We start from the raw sequence: 13369 nt of genomic DNA on the forward strand, positions 1-13369 counted from the left end.
CATGCCATCAATCTAGGCCAGTGGTTCTCAACCTTTTGTCTTCGTGGACCCCTTTTGAGCCGCCACGGACCCCCACGCACCCCTCAAGTTTTACTTCGAATTTAGCTCAATTATTGTGCAACCGTCCTCTCTCTTGTACAACTAGTAAATGTATAGGCTCGTGATAAACACCAGCATAATGACATTTCTTGAAATAACACCACATTATAGTAGAAATTTGGCAGACTTTTATTATTTCAAAACGAATTCGGCAGATGCTTTTCTTGAAATGCGTGGTAGTGCCTTAAAGGGGCACTGCACTCTAAATATGATGTGGTCTCAAATTAAAAGGTAAAACGAAAAAAATTGGCCGCAGCCGTATTCTTCAGAACGCCACCGTAATGGAGCTGCAATTTATTGAAATTTCCAGAAAAACTTCACACTCCAGCAGTCACGCAGAGAACGAACTTTATATGGTTGTCAGCCGATGTTATGAAGGAAATATATCGTACACGGTAAGGTGGTTTAGATACCTCGTTCAACGGAAGATGTCCAGTCAGGAGATTTATGTCAAAATCGAACCTAGTGTATTCTATTTCTTTAGGGCAGAAATAGATCATGTCTAACAAAATTTTATACATAAACAATGTTTTATACATAAGAATAGGACATAATTGGCGGATTTGATAGTAACGAGTGCCGAAAATCCATCTCCTCAAAGACTTTCTTTTATTATTATTAATTGTGAAAATGGGACATTGTGGCGTTTATCATCTTGTCGGTCTGGTGCGCCACGGCAAAAATTTCGTATTACGTGTCGCAAATCATCAACCTAAAAAAATGCCTAAATCAACACATTGCTTGCCAGGACGAACTCCACGAGAGGCTCTGGCCGTACGAGAAGGTTTTCTGTGGTGAACTCAACTTTCAGATTCACGCAGAAATCAATCAAATATGCTCGGTGCCAATCGTATTTTGGGCGAGGAGGAAGTGATCCACATTCTCGGGTACGAGGCATAAGTCACACAATGGCGTGTCGATGAAGCCTATTTTAAAGAAATGCCCTTTTAGGCGACAATGGCCGAATCGGAGACGGACTATTATCGTTTCATATAAACGCGATCTGTGTATTGAGGGAAATGTCGTTTGTACCGTTTGGTGGAAATGTGGTTTCCCGTCTTTGTGGAACGGTATTGGTCTGCCGCACACGCATCTCTATTCCCAATAGGTAATTTGAGGTACTTCCTGACTGTCAAATGCGAAAGCGGCGGTGGAACGTGAAAGTTCATCTGCAACCTCATTGCTGAGAATGCCACTATGTTCTGGAACCCAGGAGAAGGCAACGTCGATGCCCATTCCTACCAACTGCAGGAACACAGGGAAAATCTTATTGAACGTTCTGCTCGGTGTGCGGTTCGGGGTCAAAATAACATAATTATCTGTTCGACTGCCATGATTGATTATCCACGATAGGGCATTAACGATAGCTAGCTTCTCCACTTGGAAAACGGAACATAAACTCGGGCAGATCTGGCTAAAACGGACTGTATGACTGTGATGGAATGTAAATTGCGAAAGCCGATTATACAGCCGTCTTAGAACCCTCTGTATAAATCTCGACGGCTTGGTCGTGGCACTCAAAAAGGTAATCTCTGAAACACGCGTTCACAGAGAGCGGGGGGGTCCCCCTATCGTATCAACCGATGTAATGTCCTATCCACTGTGGGGGGGGGGTGGAACCGTACAGGGTGCTACGAACTGAATTCGTTCTTTTTCTACAATCAAATGTTACAGAATATGGGATTAAATAGTATATTCATATTGAAATGAACCCGAATATTTTCGGCTGACACTCGTCAGGGGTAATCGTCAGCAACTAGTAAAGAATGCGATGTGAAAAGCTCACCCTTAACTCATCCACTTAAGATTGATGCTGATCGATCAAAGGCCATTAATTCTGCCATCGGCAAACATCTGTTGGATAATCCGATTTGTGCGAATAATTATCGAGACGACCGATTTCGAATCGTAGGGCGAGGCCGTTCACAATTCCATTTGTGTGCCTTGGAATCAACTTTTATCAAAATACACCAACCAAAACTCTGTCAACAAAAGGAGTTCGTGTACCACCTAAAAATAGTACATTGAACGCTCTCTCATTCGAAATTTCATGCTGGTGACGTCATATTTTGTGATACGATTGTTGATATACAATGTTCTTTCCAATTCTCTACTAGTTGCTGACGATTACCCCTGACGAGTGTCAGCCGAAAATATTCGGGTTCATTTCAATATGAATATACTATTTAATTGTATATTGAAGTTCTGTACCTCCAAGAAGCTCTTAGAATATGGGATGTTGAAAGGGTATTTAATGTCTTGAAGTTTGGTCTTATCAAGGAGTAAATTTCATGCCATGTATCAGTTAGTAGTTCAGTTCCGATGAATAAGCACAGGGATATTTTGGATCACGTCGAATCGAACGTTTACCGGAATGTGTTGGATATGTCTCATGAGATTTGCGCTTACGACCCCTGTACCGCCCATAACTATCTGTTAGAGATGTACAGCATCAGGATGTTGGATTCCAATCGGACAGGATTCTAAATTTCTAGTGCATGAAAGTAACTTTCTGTTTGTTCGACGCTGTTTTGTATGAACGTCTTCGCAACAGGCTTCAGCAATACATCACTATTTTGAAAACTCTCTAAAAGCAAACTTCAATGCATTGCCGAGGAGCAATTAGAAAAATATCGACGGCAGGCCAACTAAAGATGCTCCTCCTTGTGCAGGATATTTTGGATCTGGATTTTAACATTTGAGATGGAAACAGGATTCGGATTGGATCAGAATTCCATTGATCGCAAAGGATTGGATCCAAATCCCGAAAAACCATGTCCCGTACATCCCAACTGTCGGTACAGTGTTTATTTTACATCGCCACATATTTTCACATTCTATTGTTTTCTGCTTTCTGTTGTGGTATGTTTTGATCAGCTGGAACCTGACCTGCTGGGACAGCAAGTTCAACGAATAAGCATTCTCTTTTCTTTCATAGATTGAATATTATCGTGTCCGGGCGGTTGCTCCTGATTTCGCGGTCAGGAATAACTGGTACATCCCCTATAACTTTCCCTTGGTATTTTTCTGTCACTGGTTCTGGTGTATAATCATACCATTTTTGTCGAGTTGGTGATTTAGAAGTGTTTGCACAATTCCAGATGAATATAGTGACCGAACCTATTGTGTCTCCATGTGAATTTGGTGACTGGAAGTGCGCCACAGCTGGACACGAGTTGTGATACAGTTTCATTTTTATTGTTAAGCCTACTCTTTGGTCACAGTAAAACTGGTAAATACACAGATAATCCTGGGAACTACCTGTACATCAAGGAAAATGGCGAAATTGGAGTAATTTTTTTAAATTTCAGTAATACAGTCAAATTCTTATTCCTATGGAATACATGAAGAGGTCAAATTACACAATTGCAGAATTTCAGAAGTTAATATATTCTTTATTCGCAGTAAAACTGGTAAATACAGACATAACCCGGGGAGCAACCTGCCCTCTAAGGAAAATGGCGAGATTGGAGTAAATTTTTAAAATTTCAGTAATACAGTCAAATTGTTATTCCTATAAAATACATGAATAAGTCAGATTACAGAATTGCAGTAGATGAAGAATTGGCGAGGGCTACAGAGCAGAAGTAGAGATGATTGAAAACTAAGAATTCAAATTACAGATATTATGCTGTGTGATTCACGCGCACAAGTGTAATTTTAGTCCAGTGGTGCCTTCCGAAGAATATTATATTATCGGAATTGCGCTATGCAGCACCACATTACCGACTTCTTCAGGATCTGTATGCAAGTGCCGTTGCAGTGAGGGTTTCATCTTTGCCTTGGCCATTCACATGCAGCCACATATATTGTGTGGTCGGCCACAAATATCTCATGACTGGTCACGGCTTATTTCATGGCCTCCCATACGAATTCATCATGGCCGGCCAACAGGTCGTGATTTTCGCACATATATTTGGATTAAAATACGGCATTTTCATCCACTTCAACTACTCGAATACATTTTCTTCATTCGCAATACGTACATAACGTCTAGGTTCGTAGACAACTTTCACCAATATCGCATGACTAAACATTATTGAATAGTTTTGGACTGGGTATAAGATTGCAACAGCTCCACACATATTTACCTTAATGCTGTGTACGTTGTAGAAATGAACCTGCCACCAAAACAGGATTTCTTAAATCTTCGAGATAGCGTAATGGTATATAGCGTCCAGCTTATTGCTCAGTCAGACAAACGAATATAGTTGTATGATGGCAATCCTATTTTTCCGCAGAAACTTCACCAAATGCAAAACACGTAAATATACGATTACCATCATACAACTACAGTAGGCAAATTAAATGGGTCGAATATGCTTTTTACAAAAGCATCAACTGAGGCATGAGAGATCAGATGCACTATTTTCATCGAATGAAGCAGCTGCGTGTGACGGCGCAAGGTATCCGGAGTTAAAATACATTGTTTCACTGAGTACACGTTGGTAAAACATGTTCTATGAGCCTAAACGGACGATTTGAACCCGATATGGTCGACGTAGTAGAAATATGGAATGGTTGTAACCCTCGAAATCGTCGTCGGTTTAACAGTTATAGCAAGTAGATATTGATCATTTGTGCGGAATGGATGTTCTGATGATGATGATGAACAACGATCGTATGGGAAGCGAGTGGCGCAGTGTGCTATTGTAATAAGTGACAGAGTTACGACACCAATGGTTGCTGAATGCTGGTTTGAGCCCAGGCCCGGCCTAGTTTCTACGCGTCGAAGGTTTATCTGGGCTCCTCATCGCCGACCTCACTGCTATGCGGTGTCGTTCGAAAAACAATAAAAATACAAAACAATAGGAAACACGTTTTAAACACGTTTGTTTTAAATGCAACCCTAATTACGACTAATTATCGAGGTGGATTATCGAGTGCGGCCAGTAATCGTAATCGAGTACCTGACTGATTCGATGCGGAATCGAGTACGATTCATTATGACGCCACAACAGTATGAACGATGCGGCAAGTTGAAATGAGGAACTTTTATGCGACAGAGAATACAATGCCGGTCCTACATCACATCAAAAGAATATTTGGTATTTTGTCGACCAAACCTATTTATTGCAAGCTGTGATATTGGTATGCCTTCATCATAGATGTGTCACTTCCACTAACGTGCGTAGCTCTGTACTAAGTGTTTCGTGTGCCGCGATAGGGCCAAACGAGGTTTACATCTCTCCACAGTGGAAAATAGCATCGCCACTATAATTTCCGATGTATATTAACTGTAAGAGAGCGTATAATTTGGGTGCCTTTAAAACATCTCTCACTAGTAGAATGACTCTAAACATTGGGCCGCAGTCCTACTTATAATCCATCTGTCGAGTCTGACACGGCTCTACAACGAACAAGCTGTCGGGTTGATGGGTCTGAAATTACCGGATTCACCAGGCATTCACTCTTGGCAGTTGTAACGCATTCTAGTTCAGACATTACTATATTTATTTTATCCCACGAAGCTCGCATGGCCTGCAGCTCAGCAGATGCAATCAGATGATCCGCAAATCGTGACATAATACATTTTGCTGACGAGGACCACGTCCGGCCACCAGAATATACATATGTTGATGTAATATTATAATATTGATTCACAGTTTTATCCAATTAGAATTGGACTTGTCCTGGTTCATGTCTGGACATTATCCGCCACAGCGGATGCAGAAATAACGTTCGTAATCGTGAAATTTTCATAGTTACTCGTGTTCTGATGACAACGCTGTCATCCCCTGTCAATATAACGCCTGAAAATACTCACGCGTCGACAGTACAGCACTGCATTTGATGGCTTTGACGTAATCACCCATTAATGGCTCGATATCAGTACCATGTATCAGTATCAGTCACGATATCGCAGAGTGGGAATTTTGGTTGTACTTGCACCGCTCTATAACTCGATCATATCCTGTGTCTATGACTGCATAGTGTATACACGTACTTTTTGGTGATGATAGCAGATAAAATGTCGATTAATCATCGATATCGTGGTTACTTGAGTTTCCATAAATTACTTTTGAGGGTAAAATGAATATAGGCCTATCAGTGAGTTTCCCAGATATGACTTGCGGCTCCTTATGATGAGAAAATTGGATTGCATCACGAGAATAGAGCTCCGCTCCTAGCCGGCAGACTACATTTACAGATGTAATAAATAGTGACGTTAACTTTGTTAGGCAATCAAGCAATTTTCAATCAGTATCAGATTGATCATGCAATTGCGCAACATACAGATTATGCAGAAACAATGTTGTGATTATAGAAATGCAAGATCTGTTATCTTTTTTGTTGCGAAAACCATTGTAGACAGAAGGCTATTTCCAAAGACAGAAAGTTAAGATACCTCCTATCTATAGACGGTCAGTAACGAAGTACATTTTTGGAACCTGATGACGAAAAGGGTCATTATTTTCGACGAATCACGGCGTTATGTCTTACCATCTCGTCAACCGGATACCTAAAAGCTATATCTGCAAAAAAGGTCACCATTTTCGCCCAGCCCGCGTCGCGGCCTTATTAGCAATTACCAGCGCTTGCATCGTACGCGTTGATATTGTAACGATGGTAAATAGCCTATCAGAGATTAGCGGACAAGTACAACACACGCGGGTCCACGTCGTCCAAATATCATATGATCGACCGAAAAGATCATCGCTCTATCATATATGCCGGACCTGACGTGTGGAAGAGTATCCCACCGGCCATTCGACAGTCGACGAGGATGTCTACATTCAAGTCGAAATACAAGCAATTACTACTAAATAAATACGAAGTCCATCCTCAAGATTACCGGACCACGACCTGACCTTTTTATATCGTTGGGTTGGGTTATATTTTTTCATCTGAACAAGTCACAAACAATATAGGGGAGACCGGGGACAAATGTAACTAGGGTCAAATGTAACAATCGACCTCACCGCTAGTAGGGTGGAGATATCGCCTTGATATTTTCAGTGAGCATGTGGTAGTTATCTTTCCTAATATAACGGGAGTTACGTTGAGCTACGACGCGAAACCCCGGAATAATTTGAAAGAAACCAAATTCTGGACCCTTGAGTAAATATTTTCTGGTCTGGAATAATTTGTTCAGACGGATAGTACCTCAAGTGGTTACAGCGTAATATATGTAGCTGGAATAATGTTACCATAGTCTACCTTGACGATAGGAAAACTAGGACTTGCACCGCCGGGAAGGTACCATACTAAGACGCTAATAATGGTCGAGCGTGCCAGGGGCAATCACAACACTCTGTTACTTTTTCCCCGTTAAAATATCTTTGTTCACATTTTGGTATACCCATTTATCTACTGAAGACCAATCTTGCAACATCCATACGTTTAATACCAGAACAGATACTACCTTGCCACACCAATTCTAACATGATCATTTGTCTGAAAGGCCATACAAAAGTAGTGATGTGGATCTTAGGGTTCGGTTATTTCCGTGATTCTACCACCCTTTCTCATGTTGATCGACTTTGGGTGTGTCGATTTTCAATGGCCACTTAAGAACTTGCCCATGACTGAGTCCTCATCCCCTGACTTGAAGCATGGCCCACTTACATTTTGCCATTTGGTGAGAACAATTTACTTTAATTTTGTACAGAACCGAAGAATGCCATTAGCTTTGACGCCACACAATGTTGTATCCTCGTTTTTCTACACTATCATCGGCCCATTCAACCAAGAAATTCTAGCCAGGTCGGATTCGCACCTTTGCAGGTGACTGAATGCCCAGCCCGTTATGCAGGCTGATCAACAGCACCTTGGTAGAAGAGGCTGGATGATAACGTGAGCTTTTGTATAAGCTTCGATCACTGCCTTTGCGATCAATTTATTTGTGATATAACCAGAGGTGGTCAAAGTATTCAAGAAAGCTACTCAAGTAGAAGTAGTGATGAAAAAATATACTCAAGTACGAGTCGAAGTACTTCTTCCATGAGCAACCTAAAACTACTTGAAGTAGAAATAGAATTGACTGACTTTAAAAGTACTCAAGTAAGTAAGTAGTTGTGAAAATGATCGAAATTCGTTCACATGGATGGTAAAAAGGTGCGAATTGAGCTATGCGAAAGGTGACGAGCTTGATTCCTATTGATGCATACAAGCAGGTTTCCAATTTTCGATAAGCATTCGTCCACATCATGGGATGAAAATGATAGTATTGATATGGAAATGTGATACTATCCTCTGTTTACTCAAACAGCACGTTTTAGAAAATATTATGGTACTGCGCACTCCCCCATATTATAAGGCCTGTAGTTTAGTCGAAGAGCAATACGAGGATGTTGTGTTGGATACGGTGTAAACAACTTTGTGCCATTGGTAAACTTTAATAAAAAATATGGTGGACCGTAAAATGCTATATTGTGTACTCAACTTTATTTCTGGAAATTGAAGACATTACTACACCTGTTTTTATACTTCAACATGTAGGCCGTTATCCAGACAAGAGAAATGAAATTAGAAATCAAAAAATATGGTACTGGGAAACGGAACATGTATTTAATGTCTTTAGTTTCGATGGTTGGTATGCTAAAACAGCTCTAAAACTAAAAAAAGTCGGAGTCCACTTTTCCAGATTAGGACATGCCATGGACAGTAGGGTTGTTCAAAATTTGGAAAATGTTTGGAATTCTGCGTGTCCATCGCTTATTCTGTAGATTATTGTTAAAAAACAATAATGGGCTTGAAAGAAGCTCGCAGGAAAGCCGCTAACATTTGTCTAAATGCGTTTGAAAGTAGCCGCCGGCGAGTGGGCGGGCAAAGAGAAGCCATTAATCCTGATTGGTTGAAGCCGGTAATAATAAGCTAATGATTGGCTGAAAGACCGAATTTGTGAACACTGCTGGTAACGATTTTTGCGTGCTGTTGTGCAGTCGTTTCTGTTGGTGGCATTACAGACATGATATATTGCCTTTGTTAATGTTGTCACCAAGAGTCCATAGTACAACATCGCAACCGCCTAAGTTGATATCTACCCGCAGTAAGTGCTATGTATTGCACAGGTGCTCTCGCTAGTTGAGATACGAATAAACTAGATGCATGCATATTTCTACCTTTCCAAAAGTTACTGACAGTGAGTGAAACTCAAAAATTTACCACCAGGAGTCAACGTCTCAGTAGTACTTGTTATGACTGGTCGACGTCTCACCCATGAACAAACGCATATTACACTTTTTATTCACAATTGAATGAAGGCGAAAAGCACTATTTACAAAAGACATTAAAAAAGTACTTTGCAGATCAGTGTTGCATTGTTAGGCACAAGTTGCAGATTACAGGCTTTTGATTAGAGTTGACTTCCTGCTGTCTCCAACTGTCTTCCTATACTGTTCCACAGCTTGAAGCAGACTGTCTCTTTGTTGTTCATTGTCAGTCAAGATTGCAGCATAGTCTGTGCTTAGCTTTACACCTCGTTCTGCGGCATCATTAACGACTTTGACAGAACTGATGTAGGAGCTCATTCTGGTGTAGGAATCTGATAAGTGCCAAACATCAACCAGTTGAGCTAGCCACGCCCCAGAGCATTCAAAAACATCAAATATGTACCACGACTGTGGCCCAATAAAATCAGACAAAGTAGTGTCCTTGTTGATGCGTACAGTTGCATTCAACGAGGGCGGGCCTCTCCTGAAACTTGAAGTTCGCTCTACCTGTAGGAGCGTCTTTGCCATATTTTCTCGGGTTTCATTGCTTTCACTCGGCGAAAACAAGGCATATACACTTATACAGCGGTTTCCTCCACGATATACCAGTCATGCTTTAAAAGCTTTTATGAAGCAGCTTTGGAAACTTGTTCATCATGTTCCTTGTAACTCAACATGTCCTGGTTGAATCTCAAGTCATTACCGGCTGCATCACGACCGATGCTGGAAGCAACCCAGGCAGGGATATAGAAGAGAACTAAAAATAAATTGAAGCGATGCAGCAGTTCCACTTCATCAGATTTGTAATGTAACTGATCAGCCCATATGAACATCTTCTGAGCATACAGAATTGTGCCCATCCACCTTGCATGGTGTGTTGCACCAGGTTTGTGATGATGTATATCTCCATCCGCACCAAGAAGAGCAAGAGCATTAGTCACACATTGTTTGTAGTCATCCCGCGTGAAGAAATCTTTTCTGGCGAGTAGTAGCTTGAAGTTCTCAACTGTCATTGCTGCTCGTTCTTTAAAGCATATAGGAATAGTCAGAGTCTTGAATTGCTGTTTTCTGTCAAGACTGCTCCGGCTCTTCTTAAGGTGGGCAAACCATGTGTTCTCTGGTCCGGTTGTTGCTTTTCCAAATAAACATTTCCAGACGTCTTTGACTACTAGCTCATACACATGGTGCCGACACGCATGGTAAAAAACCTTCTTTCCTAGAAGGTCCTCAAGGATCTTCGCTGCACCCTTCTTCCAGCCGCTGTTGCTTGCTGTGGTGTCAAAAACCAAAGCTGTTACAGCATCTTGTATATCCCACTTTTTAATTATGTCGAAAGAAGTTTCAGCTTGTGTCTGACCTGCCGCATTTTGTATCTTCTGAATTCCAAGTAGTTTTCCTTCCGAGTATTGAGGTTGAAAAGATAGAACAATTGACAAAGCTTCATATCGATTTCCTAATCTATCCTCTGTGAGCTTTCCATCCCAATGAATGGCAACATGCTGTGGTCTATTTTCGGCAAATTTTTCCAAAATGTCCAGAGATATTTCCAGGCGATTTGTTTCCCTGGCTCTCTTCGTTGAATATCTTGACAGGGAGAACATGGCTATATCTCCTCCACAAGCCTTAATAAATGCTCCCATCAGCATCGTTGCATCGTTGTCAGTTACTTGCAATCGATCCAGAGCTTGGGAAACATGCGTATTTTTCATAATATTTTAGGTGCCATCAGTTTAATGGATTGGGTCGAGGTGCCAAGTCCAACATCAGCATCATAGTCAGAACTTGAACTCAAACTGTCACCCTCTTTTGAAGATGACGATGATGCTAAAACAACATAGTCACAACTTGAGTCGTGTGAAACGTTTTCAACAGTTTGATCTGCAATGGCTGCTGTTTTCTTTTTGAGGTCTTTAGCCAGAATTTTGTCTCTTCCCAACATTATTGACTGGCGAGATAGCCGTTGATCTTCATAAAATGCAATGTCTTCAAGCTTTCTTTCATGTGATAGATAAATGTCATTTTTTATTGTTGTTATGGCATCTGTACTTCAATATCCCACAGCTTGTCCAAATCATCAGTGAATTTTCTCCTCTTACCCTTGGGATCACTTTCCTGTTTCGGATTCTTCTTCAGATCACGCCATCTTTCGTGCAGGTTTTGAAGTGATCGCACCACATGTGATTTCTGCATTGTCGCAATTCTCGCCATTTTACACATTGTCATTACATCATCCACCACCACAGTACATAGTTCATGAGTAGGGGTTGACTGAGGACAATGCTCTTTCAGATGCAGCAAGTAACTCATTACTTCTCGTATAGTAGGTAATCTCGAGCCACAGATGTAATCGCAAGTATATCCGACCAAGTACGGCTCAGATTTGGATCTTGTTCTTCGCTGCGGCATGTGTGCAATCTTTCGCCGTTTTGCATCTGCCATGACTGCACTATTGTTGCTCCAAAGCATAAACTACTGCTATCGACTGTGAAGCATTCAAAGAACACGTGTTACAGTACTACTAATGACTCATCAACACACAACGCGCTTGTACAGAACCACAACCGCTACTAACAGACTCTACCTCAGCAAAACAGACTTTCAATTTAGTAAAGCGAAGCTCCCGAATCCGAGTCAGCTGTTGCAGTAATCAGTGAAGCTTAGCCGATTACCCAATCAAGAACCGTGGTTTCGTGATTGCCCGCCTCTGCTGTCGGTTGCCCGCCCACTCTTCAACAACGACTTTCAAACGCATTTAGACAAATGTTAGCGGCTTTCCTGGGAGCTTCTTTCAAGCCCATTATTGTTTTTTAACAATAATCTAAAGAATAAGCGATGGACACGCAGAATTCCAAACATTTTCCAAATTTTGAACAACCCTAATGGACAGCTTGATTACAATATGATAAGTAAATGCTAGATTGCGAGACATCAGTTTCAAACGTTATGATAAGCCCTATATACTGCGATGAAATAATTGATATGGCGAAGGGCGACATGCGGTGTGAACAGAACCACGCCAACCCGCTACCTAAAATATATTCACCAATACTTTCGTGAAATCATACTGGTAACACCATCTTCACTGCGCGCGAGGCGCGACGAAAATTCTGGGCTTAACTCAACTTTTATGAAAATTAAATGTCGAAACTCCGTGAAAACAGCCCCGAAATTTCTCAGGCTATCTTCCTGATTGGAGGATTAAACTACTTCTACTTGACAAACTTAAAATAGCGAAAAGTAAGTAAGTAGATCACAAAATATTATGAAGTAGAAGTAGAAGTAGATCTACTTGAGATCTACTTGAGTAAGTACCAGAAGTAGGGGAAAACTACTTGAGTACTTCAAAAAAGTAGAAGTACTTCGTTACTGACCACCTCTGGATATAACAATGAAGGTTCGGTAAAACGTACAATCATTGATTCATTGGTTGGCAATCCGAACTTATACAAGATACAGCGATTTAGTCGACATCGATTACTTGATGACTTGAAATTGAGTGGTAAATTTTGCTTCGGGTCACAAATCAATCTGCATTTCTGAAGCGTCGAGTCAATTCAAGTCAAGTCAAGTCATTTTTCCAAGGTGACTCGAGTCAAGTCATACGAAAAAGGTGACTCGAGTCATCCCAACACTGGTTCGTGGTCGAAAATGTATGTAGACGCGAACAGAGCAAGTAGTATAATGTCCATCTTTCTAAGATTGGCAAACTTGGATTCAGTCTGTGACGCACAAAATTTGTCAATACTTTCAGAATAAAATTTCACTTTCAGAGTAAAAACTTTCGGCGAGCCGGTCAAAATCCCTTCGCGGGCCGGATCCGGCCCGCGGGCCGTATGTTTCCCGCCCCTGGTCTATACCAAGGTGGGTGTCTGATTCCATAGACTACTCCAAGTCGCTTCGACACCTTCCTATCTTTTCATTTCATCGCATTTTTGTGGTGTATGGAACTGATAAAATTGCTAATAAACCAATGATGACCAAATTTCTATGTCCTAATCCAGTCCAGCAAATCCAAAGCTTCAAATCCTAATCCTAGCCATAAGCCAAAACTTTTGTATATTCCAATCCTAATCCTCATCCGATATAAACTTGAAATTCCTCTTAGAAAGCCTACA

The sequence above is a fragment of the Botryllus schlosseri genome, chromosome 12, assembly GCF_051294905.1.
Source record: "Botryllus schlosseri isolate E-star chromosome 12, Bs_hap1, whole genome shotgun sequence".
Classification (NCBI taxonomy): Eukaryota; Metazoa; Chordata; class Ascidiacea; order Stolidobranchia; family Styelidae; genus Botryllus; species Botryllus schlosseri.